Source organism: Phyllostomus hastatus, unplaced genomic scaffold (assembly GCF_019186645.2).
Source record: "Phyllostomus hastatus isolate PE091 unplaced genomic scaffold, TTU_PhHast_1.1 phas_contig_86, whole genome shotgun sequence".
In the NCBI taxonomy this organism is placed as follows: Eukaryota; Metazoa; Chordata; class Mammalia; order Chiroptera; family Phyllostomidae; genus Phyllostomus; species Phyllostomus hastatus.
Window position 1 is genome coordinate 23,265,964 of NW_025333977.1, and position 10,845 is coordinate 23,276,808.

The 10,845-nt window shown below is 39.6% G+C and overlaps 1 long non-coding RNA gene across 1 annotated transcript; it reads left to right on the forward strand.

The window, feature by feature from the left end:
- The first annotated feature begins 83 nt into the window (after positions 1–83).
- On the forward strand, positions 84–6,939 carry LOC123827115. The gene is made up of 3 exons (XR_006787187.1): positions 84–308; positions 4,222–4,420; positions 6,913–6,939. It is a non-coding gene; the product is annotated as an uncharacterized LOC123827115 (long non-coding RNA).
- Positions 6,940–10,845: the final 3,906 nt, after the last annotated feature.

Genomic DNA, 10,845 nt, shown 5'->3' on the forward strand with positions numbered 1-10,845 from the left:
CTGCAGCACCCCTAGATTCTCACGCTGCTTCTCCAAATACCACAAACACTGAACAGCTCCTCAGTTTGGAGCTCCTGTGTCACAACTGGCTTCACGAACAGGATATTCTGGAAAATGACCCTGTTGAGTAGAATGCCTGTAATGACATGCTGGGTGAGGGAAGCCAGGGGTATTCCTGGAAACAGTGGAGGGTAATCCTGTTGTGGTGCACCAGTACTGGGGGCATGTCCCCAGCGCTCCTGTGGGTCTTGCAGAGGACCTGTGTGTGGGGAAAGAAGCAGCTAAAGCAAATGTACAGGAGTTAGTGGGTGAGTTTATGTTAGTGAGAAAAATAAGGAGATAAGATTCTAAGGCTAGTCCTAAATCCCTTCTTGAAATTTTGCCTTCATTTTAGATTTAGTTTTTGTTTCTGCTTTGGAAAGGAGGGGCTTATATTGCATTTTATTATTTATTATTTTTTAAATTATATTTTATTGATTATGCTATTACACTTGTCCCACTTTTTTCTCCCCTTTGTTCCCCTCTACCCTGTACCCCCTTCCACCAGCATTCCACACCCCACTCTTAGTTCATCTCTATGGGTCATACATATAAGTTCTTTGACTTCTCCATTTCCAATATTGTTTCTAACCTCCCCCTATCTATTTTGTGCCTACCAAATACGCTCCTTATTTTCCTGTACTTCCCCCCCCCCATGTTTCCCCTGCCCCCTCCCCAGTGAAAACCCTCCCTGTGATCTCCATTTCTGTGAATCTGTTCCTGTTCTGGTTGTTTGCTTAGTTCACTTTTGGTTTTGTTTTTGTTTTTGTTTTTGTTTTTAGTTTTGGTTGTTGATAGTTGTGAGTTTGTTGTCATTTTACTGTTCATATTTCTTATCTTCTTTTTCTTAGATAAGTCCCTTAACATTTCATACAATAAGGGTGTGGTGATGATAAACTCCTTTAACTTTACCCTATCTGGGAAGCACTTTATCTGTCCTTCCATTCTAAATGATATCTTTGCTGGATAGAATATTCTTGGATATAGGTCCTTTCCTTTCATGATTTTGAATACTTCTTTCCAGCCCCTTCTTGCCTGCAATGTTTCTTTGTAGAAATCAGCTGCTAGTCTTATGGGAACTCCTTTGTAGGTAACTGGCTCCTTTTCTTTTGCTGCTTTGAAGATTGTCTCCTTATCTTTAATCTTGAGTAACTTGATTATGATGTGCCTTGGTGTATGCTTCCTTGGGTCCAACTTCTTTGGGACTCTCTGGGCTTCTTGGACTTCCTGAAAGTCTATTTCCTTCTCCAAATTGGGGAAGTTCTCCTTCATTGTGTTCTCAAATAAGTTTCCAATTTCTTGCTCTTCCTCTTCTTCTTCTGGCACCCTTATGATTTGGATGTTGGAATGTTTAAAGTTGTCCCAGAGGTTCCTAAGCCTCTCCTCATTTTTTTAAAATTCTTGTTTCCTCATTCTGTTCTGGTTAAATGTTTATTTCTTCCCTCTGCTCCAAACCATTGATCTGAGTCCCCGTTTCCTTCTGGTCACTGTTGGTTCCCTGTACATTTTCCTTTATTTCACTTTGCATAGCCTTCACATTTTACCCTCTGTTTTGTGACCATATTCAACTAATTCTGTGAGCATCTTGATTATCAGTGTTTTGAACTGTGCATCTGATAGGCTGGCTATCTCTTCATTACTTAGTTGTATTTTTTTCTAGAGCTTTAATTTGTTCTTTCACTTGGGCTACATATACTTTTTTTATTTTGCCATGCCTCTTACTAGTAAGGGGTAGGGCCTTAGTTATTCACCAGGGCAGGGCAGCCCTTGTTGCTGCATAGTGGTGCTATATGTGAGGGAGGGGTCTGTCTGAGAGGGAACAATGCCACTTGCTGAGCTCTTGGTGAGCTTTCAGTCACCTCCTCCACTACCTGCAAGTAAATTGGGCCTTTCTGGTGCTGGTTGCTGGGTGGGTGGGTTTATGTACCTTCTAGGACCCTCCCAGTCACTCCAATGAACTCTGCTGTGAGGATGGGAGTTTCTCCCAACACTGAAACCCCCACAAGTTTTTTTGAGTCAGAGGTTTTGAGGCTTTATTTCCCCATGCTGGGACCCTGGGTTGCATGGTCTGTCTCACTCTCCAGTTGTTCATTCCAATTTATCTGCACGCACATGTGGGATCACTTGCTCCTCCAGATACCAGCCACCACCTTGCCTGTCCATGTCCTCCAGCCACAGCCTTGTGGCTCACCCTCTCATCCTCTCACCCTGGCTGCCCGTCTCTGCCCCTCCTACTAGCTTGGCTGAATGTTTCTTCTTTAAATCCTTGTTTGTCGGACTTCCATATAGTTTGATTTGCTGGCAGTTCTGGTTGTTTTTTCTTTTTAAATTTGTTGTTGTCCTTCTTTTGTTTGTGCAAGGCGGCAATGTGTATCTACCTATGCCTCAATCTTGGCCTGAAGCCATCCACTGACTTACATTGCATTTTAGACTAATTAGAATTGTTTTACTAAAGGTCTAGTGAACAGGGTGAGATTTCTGAAATGTATTCATGAATTTATCAATCTAAAGAATACTGATTACTAATGTTTAAGTTGAAAAAATGTATGACTTTGGTAATAAAAGTGTAAATTATGGCAATAGATTTTAAAGGGATAGAATTAAAAGTAGATTGTTCTAATATCTGGATGAGTTTAAAAAAGAAGACAAAGAAAGATGCAGAAGGCTTGTGTAGAGGGAAGAAAGAAAAAGAAAAGCCAATAAAAACATTGTGTGCTTTCTCTACTCAAATTAGTAAGTCAAATAATATGTATAGATTTCACATGTTCAGTTGACATATGTATGGTCTTTATGTGATAAATGTTCATCTGTGTATTACACAGATGAACACATATGTTGTGTTTTCTGCCTGTGGATATCATAACTAGGGTGTAATATTTTATTGGCCTAAAGAAAATAAAATCTTATATAAATTAACACAGGAGCTTGTGGTTGGGACAAATTATTTGATGTGAAAAACAGTTTTAAGTTTGATTAATGCCTTTTAAAGTTATTTCCATAAAAATGTGTTGTTTTACAAAAAGTTTATGTTATAATTTTTTAGGTAACTTTGTTTGACAGCCTTCTCCCAAAGTTCAAATTTTAAGAGACTTTATTTATTTAAAAAGGATTTTATTTAGTTATTTTTAGAGAGAGGGGAAAGGCAAGAGAAAGCGATGGAGAGGAAACATCTATGTGTGGTTGCTTCTTGCATGCCCCCAGTTGGAGACCAGACCTGTAACCCAGGCATGTGCCCTGGCTGGGAATCGAACCAGCAGCCCTGTGATTCACAAGCCAGCACTCAATCCACTATGCTACACCAGCCAGGGTTTAAGAGGCTTTTTAATTGAGAAATGACTTTAGGTTATTCTAATGGGCCCCTGGAATATCACAAGTATTTGTTCTCCCATTTTTATAAAAGAGAAGTTTTGGAACTAATTAGGCCTACTTAATATGCCTAAAGTACATGGGAAGCTTTGTCAAGTAAAGAAATAATAAGTATGTTCTATTTATATACACATATTTTTATTACTAAAGTAGGTGTTCTAGAGGTTATATAAGTTCTGGTATGCTTTCATTTATAATTTTAGTTGTTATCCTAAAATGTTGTTGCAGGAAAGCAAATTCCTTTGTCAATTGCATTATACTCAACTCTGTAACCATGTCATTTTAAGCCTTGGCATTTATAAATAGTCATTGTTTTGCTTTAATGCATTTGCAAAAATAAGTTTGGGAGGCATTCACGGAAAGGACTCTGACTTGTTCTGGATCACATATTTCTGAGAATGGATTTTTGGATCATACTTTTGTACATGTGCTGCCTAAGCGAGCACTGAGACCATAACTTTGGATTGAGTAAAGATTGCTGGAACTCTGTGAATTGACTGAATTTATGGAGGTGCTTGAAAACATTCAGGATAAAGATAAATTAATTATGGGACATAATAAACTGCAGAGAATTACAGCTTTTATAACCTGTTGAAAAATATTGTTAAGTTTTAATCAGTTGTTTTTTAGACACAAAAAACTTTGTTTCTTAAATCAAGTTGGTAAAGTATAATTTTATAAACAATATTGAGGCATTTATACTTTTCTCCCTGCCTGATCCCTCTGGAATTTGGAAGCTCTTAGTGAGTATTATTCTTTCCATATCAATATTTTTTTTGTATAAATCCAATAAGAATTTGATTTTTTTCATAACAGGATGTATAAAGCCAGTTTCCAATTGTGATTTTATCAACTATGTCCTTGTCTGGAATGTGATAATCAAAGGAGCCTTGCCTGGACTCCGGATGTCATCAGAAAACCATAAGGAATTAAGATTGACTTTGAAGAATAAAAGCACTTTGGAGAAATGGCCTGGTACTTTGCTTGCTCACATTGTTCATGACAGTCTTTCCAGGTAAGGAGCAAAGGTTACTTTTCTAAAAGATGGCATGGTACCCTAAGACATTTTGGGGACCTCGAGAGCTTGAGAAACTCAGCCAAATCTGCAGGTATTGCAGGCAAAGCCTGATGACAACTGTGTGACTTGGCTTCCTAGCCCTGAGGGGCTAAATAAAGCTCAGTCTAGAAATTCCTTGTAACATCCCAGCAAAGTACAATCAAGAAAGCCTATATGATCAATTGCTATTCCTGTTGTGTTTATGCAAATAATCAGGCCAAATAGAAACCAGACTTAATACAGTAAATGAGTTGGCCTTGATTTGATTCTTTAATAAAAATGAAGGTGATTCGGGGGGGGGAATTATGTTTCAATAAAATCAACTATAAACAATTATGGAAAGTAGACTCTAACTCAATGAATTGTCTGTAAAATTTTATTTCTCACCTACAAACTAGACTGGATCCTGAATTTCTCCAGTTTTCTTTCGCACTAATGTCTCAATTTTCCTTTATCCTTTGATTTGGATTGATTGAGAACTGCTGATGCAGTATCAACTATAGAGAATTCACCTGAGCCCCTGATGATATCAGCAGAGACATTTAAATTACAGATAAAGAGGATATATCAGATTGTCACTGCTTAATTTCATTCCAGCAAAGGGGCCTTCATTTGGAAGTCTCATCTGACACTCTTGCAGACTCAGAAACTGGTTTATCCTCTGTGTTCTTTCTGTTTTCATAAAATGTATACCATTACCTTACTTACCTAGTTTCTCTGTCAAATGGATTCTGTGGAAACAACACCTTCCCCCAGTGGGTGGAAATGCTGGCTGCTGTAAATAACTGCTCAGACTGTTGGTTTTGCACAGATTTCCTGACTATGACCTCTGCTGGTCTACCACGGTGGATTCACCCTGTGAGCCAGACCCATTGGGACTGGCCAAAAGGCTGGAAGGCTACTGACTAATCCCTTCTTCAAACAGATGCATGAGATATTTTTCATCATGAGAGAGTGGGTTAACTGCACCACGCCATACTTCACATACACAGTTTGGGATGGCGTTCGGTGGTTATCAGCATAACAGGTGGAAGAACAACAGCCCATACACATATGTATTGAAAGCAGAAATGGAACTGCAAATGAAACTGTGCAACTCATGGGATGGATGCCAGCAACCCTGTGCTAGAATATTATGGTGCTGACTGCTACAGACTATTGGTGGTGTTCCCTCCTCCTGAGTCTCTTTGGCTTCTGTTATTACACTTTTAGTCTTAGGGTGTAGCTTTTACTGTCTCTGTGGTACATTGGATGCATAGTGCCAACATGCTGACCATACAGGCCCCTTCCCAGAAGAATTAATGTGAAGAATGTGAGGTGGAAGAGCAATGTTGGGGTGGAGTGTGGGGTCAATACATGGCTCTCATACCACTTACGGCGAGGGCCAGCCAGAAGGAATGTGTATTGTTTTGGGAATGGATTATAACTCCCTTCTTATCTCTTTTTGGGAGCAGTTTCTTGTCCCATGAATGCTTCTTGATCTTTTCTTTCTGCATGCACACATTGAGGTAATGTAGCTTAGAGTCATGCATAGGACACATGCCTCCTTTGTCTGGGACCCCCTATAATGAACCTCAGACTGGAGGAGATGCAGTCCCTTTCACACTGACCCACTGCCATCAGTGCACTCCCTTATAATGCGAGTAATAAACAGCACGTCCACACACACACACAAAGATGTGTGATTTCCAAAGCATTTGTAAATAGGGGACAGGCACCTTGTATTTCTTCAGAAGACTCACCTGGTGGCATTTTGTCACCTTCATTCTGTATCCTCAGATGTCCTGATAACTATTAGATTTCTAGCCTGAATTCTTCTGAGTAGTAGAATGTGGATGCATGAGCAGAGATGTCCAAACACATATCCAATCTTAATCTAATCTTATATCAGTGTGTTGTGGATGAAAGGGAATAACTGACTTGATGAATAAAGAAAACTTTCTACCTCATCATAACATGGGTAAAATAGCAAAGTGTCAGAGACATTTATCAGGGAGTCAGTAGATGTTCATTATATTGTTGTGTTGATGTATATCTATAATATATTGCTGTTTATTTGGTCTCCTGCTATTTCCTTGGGGTACAACCTTGACCAAGACATTCACATTTTGTTGTTTTAGTTTCCTTATTAACCAAGCAATAGGATTTACTAAGAGGTCTTTAGGATCCCTAGCAGCTCAATCATTTTATGATTCTATTGTATTATTTCTTGGTCATGCAGAGATAATAAAAGTTTATTTCTTTACCTGAGGGCAGTATGTCCAAGATTTCTTCTGACAAAACTTCAATAGCTTTAAGACAGAAACTACTACATCATCATCAGCCATTAACTAGCATTTTGGTTTGGAGGTGGGAATAAGGATGGGGTATAAGTGGATGCAGTAGATTTCATGATTGTTTCCAATTTTTCATCCTCCCTCTGTTCATGTCCTTTGCCATGTGCTTCACAGTTCATCTCACTAAAGAGTATATTTCCCTGCTTCACTGATGGTGGACTTGGTTGTGTAACTTGATCATTGGGATATTAGTGGAGCTAACATGAGAAGACTTGAATTATAATCGCACAGTTGGTCCTGCCATCTTGACTGACATCATTTCTACAAGAAGACAAGCTCTAGGTCATCCAAGGAGAATGACAGCTTCATGGAACTGAGCTAAATCCAATGTACATTTTAGAGCCAAGATCAGCTGAACACAGCCTAAATCAGCCAATTCTCAGACAAGTGAGTAAGAATAAATGATTGTTTAAATCCATTGACTTGTTGACTACTGAGCATTATTGCAGCAATAGATGGCTGGTAGAACCTAGGATCGTTTAGGATACTTTCAGCTGCAATTAACACAGAACACTACTTAAAAGAATAAAATTCCAATTGAGTCTTAAGTGTCAAGCAACTGAAGTAAATTCAGACAAATTAAAACAAAAAAAGCAATTTATTATTTAAAAATAGGTAGTTAGAATCTTGGTGACAGTTACTAGAAACAGATTTGGAGCTATCCACCACCACAGACAACACCCAAATCTATCCACATAGTCATTCTGGTAACAATATACCATATTTTGCTATGTATAATGCACACTTGTTTGCCCAAAATTTTTAGGAAAAAATAAGGTTGCACATTATACATGGGTAGTACTAATTCTGTATTTATATAAATGTTTTTAATTCTTTTATTCATGCTTTTGCATTAAAAGTGTAACTCTAGAAAGCAATAGTGATATCTGCATGCAAAATAATACCATGGAGTACAATAATTGGTTTTGTTTCTAAATATAACCAAATAAATAAATTAATTAAAACATTAAAATAAAATGTCTTTTCCCTGAAATTTTGGGCCAAAAAAAGTGGGTGTACAGTATACACAGCAAAAATATGGTACCCGTTGTCCCCATAGGCCACATATATCACAGGAGCCATCTGCACTTGATGCCAGATGCTATTACTAGAACCAGTGACACTGTTTTTGAATATGGAACACAGTGATTACTGGGCAAAACCCACAGAATGGAAATGCTCAGCTTCTGCTTTGTGACAGTTCGTGATCCATCATAATTTTCTGATTTTTGCAGGTGTTTATGCATCTGCTTGGTGGAGACTAGATTATGTCGCACCCTAACTTAAATGGACAATGGGAAGGTGAATGCCTGATATCTTTAGCTTCTCTGAAGGGAAGTGGGTTGTACATAAAGTGGGGAACTCCTAACACAGGAAAGAGGTTGCATGTTGGCCAGCCAACTGAAAGATAAATGCACTTCAAACAACAAAGGAGTTATCAGCTCACCTATTAGTGCATCTAGACAAGATATGAGGTAGGCATCCTCAGTGCTTGATCCTGAAACTTCACAGTGTCATCCACTCAGGTTCTTTTCTTTTCAACACTCTTCCAACAGGTTGGCTTAACCCTAAGGCTGCTTCCCTCAGAGTAATTTCTAAGGTCTGAATATTTATGTCATCACCCCAATCTCATATGTTAAAATCCTCACACTTTAGATGATGGCATTTGAAGGCAGGGTCTTCAGGAGGTGATTAGGTCATGAAGATGGAAGAAAAGGTATTTTACAGAGAGGAGAGATAATAGAAGAGAGGAGGACCAAACCAGTGGTTCTCAATCCAAGCTGCACATCCGAGTTATCCTGTTAAAATACCAGTTAAGATCCAGTATCCTCTGTACCCACTGGGGCAGAGGCTGATCAACCAAGGCTCTGGCAAGCCTTGACCCCATGGGTGTCCTAGCTCTGTAGGAGCTCTGTACCTGGGTCATGGAGGTGTCAGCCCCATGACAATGCTAGCATTGCCCCAGCAGTGCATGCTCTGTGGTTTCCCCCCACTTAGGAAGAGAGCTCTCTTCAACCCATTCTAAAAGGCACTAATCTCATTCATGCGGACTCTCCCTTCATGACCCAATCACCTTCCAAAGGCCTTACCCGCTAATACTATCACCCTGGGTATTAGGTTTCAACATATGAATTTCGAGGGGACACAAACATTCTGACCATATCACTATGAACCTTGTTTAAAATGAAAATCCCTGGGCTCACTTCTAGTAATTCAAGTTCTGTAGGCCTCAAATAAAGCAAAGGGATCAGCTTTTTTTTTTTTTTTTTTTTGACACAGAAGGGGCACTAGGTATTGTTCAAAAGGGATATCCATGGAACACATAAGGGCATCTATGTAGGTAACAGCAGAAGAGATGTAAAAATAAAACCATTAGATTTGGCGAGAAAGTAGTTCTGAGCTTGACCTTCCCTGACTAGCAGTGTGCAGACACCCTTGCTGGAAGACTGATCCTGGCCATGCCCCCACTTCACTGGCTGCAGGCCTCCTCTCTCCCCACCTAAGAGATGGCCTCCTGTAGAGCAGAAGAGCAGCAGACTGTGAGAGTAGGAAGAGACCAAGTAGCCCTGCGAGACTGTTTAAGTGTGTTTGGTCATGCATGGCAAAGGAGATCTTATGAGCTCCTGGGCCGGCCAGTTAACATCCCTGATCCAAATTTGTCTTCTGTAAAGCTGGGCTTCTAACAGGCATTCGGAGCAGGCCTGAGGAGGTAAATGAGATGAGAGTGAATTTTCCTCCCCTTCCTCCAGGACTTCGTCATTAGACCTTTAGTCCAAAATACTGTTAGGTTCACTGAGTTTAACCCTGAGAGAATGATACACAAGGACCAGAAAGGGTAAAACCAATTCGAGTATAACCTCATAGGAAAACAGTTTCATAAAATATGCATGCATGTATATATACACATACATATATGCACATGATATAGACATGTATACATATACACACATACACACATGCACACCTGATATATGTGAGCAAAGAGGTCTGTCCAGAAAGTATCCAGCCATATAATGTTTAAAAAATACAGACATTTATTGAAGAAGATACAAGATACAAGAAACATTGCGCATAGAACAATGATGCCTCAGTCACTTTCAAAGTGGGCTCCTTGGGACCTCACACAGTTGCCTAATCTCCCAATTGCCATCAGCTGCCCTGTTGTATGTTCCTGAATCTCATTGATGGTCTGAAATCTCTTCCCTTTCAAGGGTGCTTTTAGTTTTGGGAAAAGTCAGAAGCATCAGGGCACCAATTCTGGGCTGTAGGGGGTCTGAGTCACCTGGATGATTTGATGTTTCATCAAAAAACTCTACATGACACATGATGGATGAACGGGTACATTGTTGATGAAGCTGCCAATTATCAGTTGCCCATAGCTGCTGCCTTCTGAATCATCCAAATAATTTCTGTGGGGGAATGTTCAAGTGTTACACAAAATTTGATGCAGATTTGTTCCTCTACTCACTAGATCATTTTGAATGCAACGGCCACACAAGACACATGCTCACTCAATGGCATCCACTGCCTCCACTGACTAGTACAGTGAAGGCATCATTGTTCATGCGTGTGCATTCCAGTCCTCTGTCTTTGGCTGCCAGATTACATCGATGTCATGCAAGCTGTTCTTGTTATATTAACAACAGTTGGACTTTTTCCGGACAGACTTCAAACACACACACGAGCCAAAACACACACACGACACACATGACATGCATGGCACATGTGGCATATATGTGGGGCATGTGTATGCACACATGTATGAGTATATGTGCATATATGTGCACACACATACACACGTATCTCTTAACCAAAAAAGTAGCCAAAATATAAGTTCTGTATCACTCACAAAGCTACACGAAAATACAAAGTCTATTGTAGACAGAGTCCCACCCACAATGAGTTTAGCCTTAATTTTAGAAAACGAACTTAATTAGTTATTGTCTGAAAGGGAAAACCCCACCCCAAATGCCAGATTTGCTTTTTCTTTCTATTTTAAAACCCTTTTCTTAACTCTCACCTGAGGATATATTTATCCTCGATTTT